This window comes from Limulus polyphemus, unplaced genomic scaffold, assembly GCF_000517525.1.
Source record: "Limulus polyphemus unplaced genomic scaffold, Limulus_polyphemus-2.1.2 Scaffold1600, whole genome shotgun sequence".
Lineage (NCBI taxonomy): Eukaryota > Metazoa > Arthropoda > Merostomata > Xiphosura > Limulidae > Limulus > Limulus polyphemus.
In genome coordinates, this window is record NW_013667210.1 from 214,224 (window position 1) to 220,525 (window position 6,302).

General features: G+C 29.3%; 1 long non-coding RNA gene across 3 annotated transcripts in view; it reads left to right on the top strand.

The window, feature by feature from the left end:
- The first annotated feature begins 129 nt into the window (after positions 1-129).
- LOC106464257 overlaps positions 130-6,302 on the top strand; it is an 18,757-nt gene continuing 12,584 nt past the window's right edge. For 2 of the 3 annotated variants that reach the window (XR_002611702.1, XR_002611700.1), the window contains exons 1-4: positions 130-281; positions 2,962-3,105; positions 4,342-4,487; positions 5,779-5,883. This is a non-coding gene — a long non-coding RNA (uncharacterized LOC106464257). Of the gene's footprint in view, positions 282-2,281; positions 2,338-2,961; positions 3,106-4,341; positions 4,488-5,778; positions 5,884-6,302 lie in introns of all 3 variants that reach the window. The other variant, XR_002611701.1, reaches the window with a different exon arrangement.

Here is a 6,302-nt window from a genome sequence, read left to right on the forward strand (position 1 = left end):
CAGTTTTCTGATTTAACGATTTCTATAATTAACAGTCATAAAAAAAACCATGAAGGGTTTATATCTTGCCAAAGTAACTTGATTGATTGATAGGTGGCGTTTCAAGCTAACGTTCTTCATTAGAACTAAATACAGAGGAACCCTTGTCAATCGAAGTGAAAATCCATAATTGAGGAGTGTATATGGTCGGCAACAACATATATATTCTTTTAAAGGAATCAAGAGACTCAAACCTTGCCACATAATATTTTCCTCACCATTACACCAAACGAGTAAAACATGTAAGTCATTGAACAAATGTAATGTTTGTGTGTACATACATTATTAAGTTTATAATGGATTATATTAGTTTTATATAAATGACTTTTCTCTCGTGTCATGATAACATGATTTAAACTTCGATGATGTTCCTTAATAATAATAAAAATGAACAAGAAACTCCTATTGATATTGAACATATTCACCAACAATGTAGGATGCTAAATTCCCTACTTAAAAGCTATAGTAGTGCATAATCCAGTCATCTTATTATTGACGAGACTACGAAATGAAGTTGAAAACAAATAACACTTAAAACTTAGAATAAAAGTATGCATCAGAACTATTCATATCCATTAAATTAATTTAAAAACTTTTGATGGATGATATCATAAATTTTTACGTGAACTCAAACATTTGCTTGCAATAACATATAAGTTAGTTTACCTAATCTTTCTTGCAGTTTTAGAGGTGTCTAAAGATAGAATGCTGTCCTATAAAAATTCCTTTCACCATTATTTCTGAGACAAATTACAATTTTCAGATTGCATGATATATATATATACAAATATATACTCGTGCATAATGAAATGTAAATATATTTTTTCTTTGTTTATCCCTAGAATTATCGTTGAAGTACAAATGGGTCTTATCTTTTTAAATGCATTCTTCTAAACAATTTACCCACCAAATTCGTTGTGGGTAAAAAAACTCGAATTAATGTCATTTAGTAAACTTTATAAAACGCTGAATCGGTTGTATTTTGTATTGGAAGAAAAAAAGATTAAAAATCGGCTTTCTGCTGTCTACTAAAAAATATATTAAGGCATCTTAATAACGATTACTATTTATGCAATGTAAAACAGTGTCAGGATATTTTTCAAGCATTGTATGTATGTGTGTGTGTGTGTGTGCACAAGTGACAAAGGTATTAAACAAATTTACAAATGGTTTTTGCATGGTCTTGTAGTTAGAGCATTCAACTCGCAATCTGCGTGTTGAGGAATCGAAACCTGTCACCGAACATGATCTCCATTTCATCCTAGGAGCATTATAATGATACAGTCAATCCTATTATTCATTGGTTAAGAGTAGCCCAAGAGTTGGTGTCTGGGTAGTGTTAATTAACCGCCTTCCTTCTGGTAAATAATTTCTAAATTAGAAACAACTAGCCCTCGAGTAGATTTGCACAAAATTCAACAAACGAAACACATGCATATGGTCTAAAATGAAGAGGTCAAATTAGTACCTGACCATCCCAGATCCACATGGATCTAAATCCCGAAGTAGAATACGAGTCGAAAATGACTACAAATTAAAAGCAGAGGGAATTTGAATGTGATATTTAAAATTTATTGGGCTTGTTTTTTTAAACCACAGTGTTTGAATGCTGTTTCAGTGATACACTAAAAAATTTACAAAGGTATGTCACTTTCTAAATGTACCTTACATTATATGTTAATCTTTGTCTAAAGAACTTTAAGTGTCAGTATATAAAAGAAACTGATTTAAAAAGTTTATTTTCCATTTTTTAAAATTAAAACAGTTTCTTTAGGTTTAAATATTTTATCTATGTCTTACTCAATGTGCAAAAGTAAATGACCATATAACAACCTACATTTTCCTCTTTAAACTTAAACTTAAAACAGATGATAAATCATTTACTGCCATCTCAGGTATAAATATCATCGTAAATATAATTTACCATTTGATGGTACATTTTGAGATTAGACAGTCTCTAGTGTAGTAACATTGCTATGTTTTCTTTTCTGTGTTGATTTATTTCTAATTTGAATTTTAAGTTGTATTCGGGTTTGCAAGCTCCTTGGTTTTCTACTTCTATTCTAGTACTACTAGTATTACAAGTAGTATTGGTGCAGTGTACCAAGGTGCTTTAGTTTATGACCAAATTAATACTTTTGTCGTATGGCTTACATGATGAAGTTTTATACTGTTTAAATGTTTTATTTTATATGTCCAAATCCCATGTTTGTGTCTTTTAATTTTATATATTTTTTGTTAGACTTATCCGTTAATTTAAAACTGATGAATTCAGCTTGGACTTGGAGTTCTAAATCAGTAAGTAAATCGAAACAAAGATAAAAAAATTATTGGAAAATATATAGCAAACTCATTTCATACATTGAACACACACTGGCTAAACCAACTTTAAATTAAAATTTAAAATAATAACTAACGTAAATTTGTGATTGTGATTTGTATCCATGAAATTTTTCATGATATAACCTGAATATCTGTTATACTGAATCAGTGAATGCACCCTTTTGTTTTCCTTTTGGTCAGTAATCCATTTTGTGTTTTGTTATTGGTGTGACATTTGTTTCTTAAGTTACAGTAAATTATAATGCATATGTAATTAGGATTGTAATGTAGAATTCATTAATAATAAATTTATGTTGCATTATAATTTTTGCTTAGCTAAAAACTTAAGGAAGAAGGAACTCTTCAGAGAAATAAAAGTTACAGTATGTATATAGCACTGTTTGTGTACATGTACATCATGTCTTGGTTCAGAGAAATAAAAAGTTACAGTATTTATATAGCACTGTTTGTGTACATGTACATCATGTCTTGGTTCAAGTACAATTTTTTATACTGCCTTGAGTTCAAAGAAAGTCATCAAATTGTGTAAGTGTTTTGTGTGTACAATTTACTTATTTGTTTGTTTCTTTACTATAACAGGCTGTTACCTTCTAAGTTAGTGTTTAAAACTTACAAGAAATAAGTAATCTGAAGGGTAAGAAATTTTGGGAGAAATATTAACACATTCTTAGCCATGTGTGCTAGAACTTGTTTCATAAAGATATTGAAGATTTCATCATGCAGGTAAGAACTTCAGCTGGTAAAGTACAAATAATACAATTCAGATTTTAACAGTTATTGTATTTATTAATGAATAATTTATTCAATATTAAACACAGTCAAAATACATCTAGAATGCTTTTTTTTACTGATTTATAGTGTAAATAATGTGTTGTTGCATCTAAGTGTAAAAAATGTGTGTTTCATGAGTCATCCAAATTCATTCCACACATGCATTGGCCATGGCTATTAGTTCTTGTACTATACATAGGCAATTTTTTATAGGACTGTCAAACCTATTTCAACAAAATTGAATTGACTTTAATAAAAAACTTAAATTACAATCTTGGATTACATATTAGCAGATTAACATATTGAAGTAATAAAAACTAATTAACAGATGGCTATAAGTACTCAATGGTCACTCCACCTACAGTTTTTCAGCATTGATAAACCAAATGCTTACTAAAAGATATAAAGCACAACATTATAAAATATTATTTACAATTTTCTTTTCTATATGCTAGACTGTGGGAATGTACGTTTAGTTCCAGAAATACAGAAATCAAGCTCCTTATGTTAGTTTCAATGTATGCCACCATGAGGAGCCTCTAGTGCTAATACAGGACAGCCATTTGTCAAAAATTAAGATTTATTTTATAGGCATCTAATATTTCAATAAATGTTTACTACTGCTTCTCATTAGCTTGATAGATGCATTCATGATAAACTGGAAAGATAAAATGCTTTCAAGAATAGTGAGCATATAGAGGAGAGTAAGATGCTGTGTGGTTAACATGTGAAATATATTGAGTGCAAGTCCCTTGTAGCAGCTGTCATTTGTAACATTCAAAAAATAAAAGAACAAAGGCAAAGTTTAAATATGAGACTAAGCTTTAATAATGTTCATAATGCTTGTTTTCTCCACTGTTTTCCTAACTGGGAGATGTTGTGAGTAGTTAGTGTTTAAACATTACTTGATGTAATACAGTTAATACTATCATAAAAGTGTGGACTTTAATGAAGCCAAACTTCTTCAGTATGTTTTAGCTTTCTATTTAAATATTATCCTTCCAAACAATTTATCATATTATAATAATGTTTAAACTATCCAAGCAATGCATGCACTGTTGCTAGTGGCTGGGAAGTAGGATTTTAGGTTGTATCAAAAGAAATAATGAATACAACTCTAAAGAGGTTATAATTTCATTATATAGCTTATTGGTTAGGCCTCATATAGAGTATTGTGTTTATTCTTAGATATCTTACCATAAGAAAGACATTGAATTGTTGGAAAAGGTTCAGAGGAGGACTACTAGATTGATATCTGGGATGGAAAGGTTGTCATACAAGGAGAGGTTAAGATCTCTGAAATTGTTTCCTCTTGAAAAAAGGAGAGTTAGCAGGTATCTGACTGGAGTGTTTAAGATTATTAAGGGAATTAATAGTGTTGATACATCATCTTTTTTTTGTACTTAATGGTGAGAATGGTAAGGACTAGGGGACACAGATATAAATTTTGGTAACATAGGAGTTATTTTCAGCTAAGACAGTTTTATTTTTCTAATAGGGTGGTTTGCCTTTGGAATGGATTGCCTTCAGCTGTGATGGATGCAGTTAATTTAAGATAGTTTAAACTAAAGGAAGGCTTGATAAATATTTGAATTATAAGGGGTAGCTTCAAGTGTTTTATTTGTAAGTTTAATTTACAGGATGGAATGGCCTAGATGGACCAACAGGTCTCTTGTCCTGAAATTATATGTACATTATGTATGCATATGTATATTAAACAAGAAACCTCAAGTGGTATTTTAAACCATTATGCAATATTAGCCTTTTTATACTAAGTGTTACTTGTAGGCTAGTCTTTAATGTTATGAATTATGTAAACCACACTTGTTTATTATATGATTTTTTCATACCACAAATAGCTCTTACTACTTTGACTGACGTTTATGTTTTTATTGATTTACAAGTCATTCTTACCTAATTCATATTTTAACTATTATTTTAGTTGATTTTTAATTTAATTTGGTATTAAAACCATTCAGGACTACACTAACTTTTTATCCAACCTTTTAGGTGCATACATTAGAGAAATAGTTCATTTATTTGTTTCAAGAAATTAGTTGTATGCAAGATTCAGTACATTGCTTAGTGAAAATTGCTTCATAACTTATTAATTTAGTTTGTTTTCTTTGTCAGATCAATTTTTTTCACAACACAAAAAGGAAGGAAAAATCAAACTTATTTAATGAAGTTGTATAAATTAAACTTATAAGATATGTAAAAAGGCTATGATAACAGGTTTTAAATTCATTGTTATTTAAACTAATGTTTTCCATTAATCATTCTAAAACAGTAACAAGACTTTCTGGAACTTATTTGTGTAACAGTGTAAATTGGTCTACAACAATGCAATTTTCTGTGGGAATGTGAATAATACATAAGGTTCAAAGAGGAATTACATTTGACAGCTATATTTCACACCTTGTACTATTTTAAGTATGGTAGTACTTAATAGTAAAGATCGACAAGGATTCCAAATAATTCACATGTCAAAAAATCACCCTATCGAATTCCCAAGCCAAAAACCAACCATTCAAAGTATTGATTACAATCTATTACAATATAATAATAATATGCTAAAAAGGTCTCTAATATTTCAGTATAATAATTAAAAAATTTCTAAAACAGCAGCTTTTTCCTCTACTACCTACCTACTTGGTCACATCAATGGGGTTAGTGCCTAGACAGCTCAAGTGATCACTACAAGATTTCTCCAGCTTACTTGACTGGTCTGTAGGTATCCACTCTTGATATTCCAATAAAAATCCACATATATATATACAGGTAAAATATAAAGGGTAAACATATCATGCACGTACTTAAATATTTTCCCAACTTAATTTTCCCCCAATGGATGGCACTACATATCAATAAATAGACATGCAACAGTTTCTAAAGATAAAGTATATTCTTTATACAGGTATAACATTAAAAGTAAACAAAGAAGAGTATTAAAAAATTATGATTTTTAAAATAAAGTAGGGATTTTGCTATAAAAGTAATGAAAACAAGAATTAAAACCACAATCACAAATTTATAAAATTTAATACTTATTTTGGCAGCTTTATACACTTATCTGCAGGCCAAAATAAGGATTCAATTTTATAAATTTGTGATTGTGGTTTTAATTCTTGTTTTCATTACTTTTATAG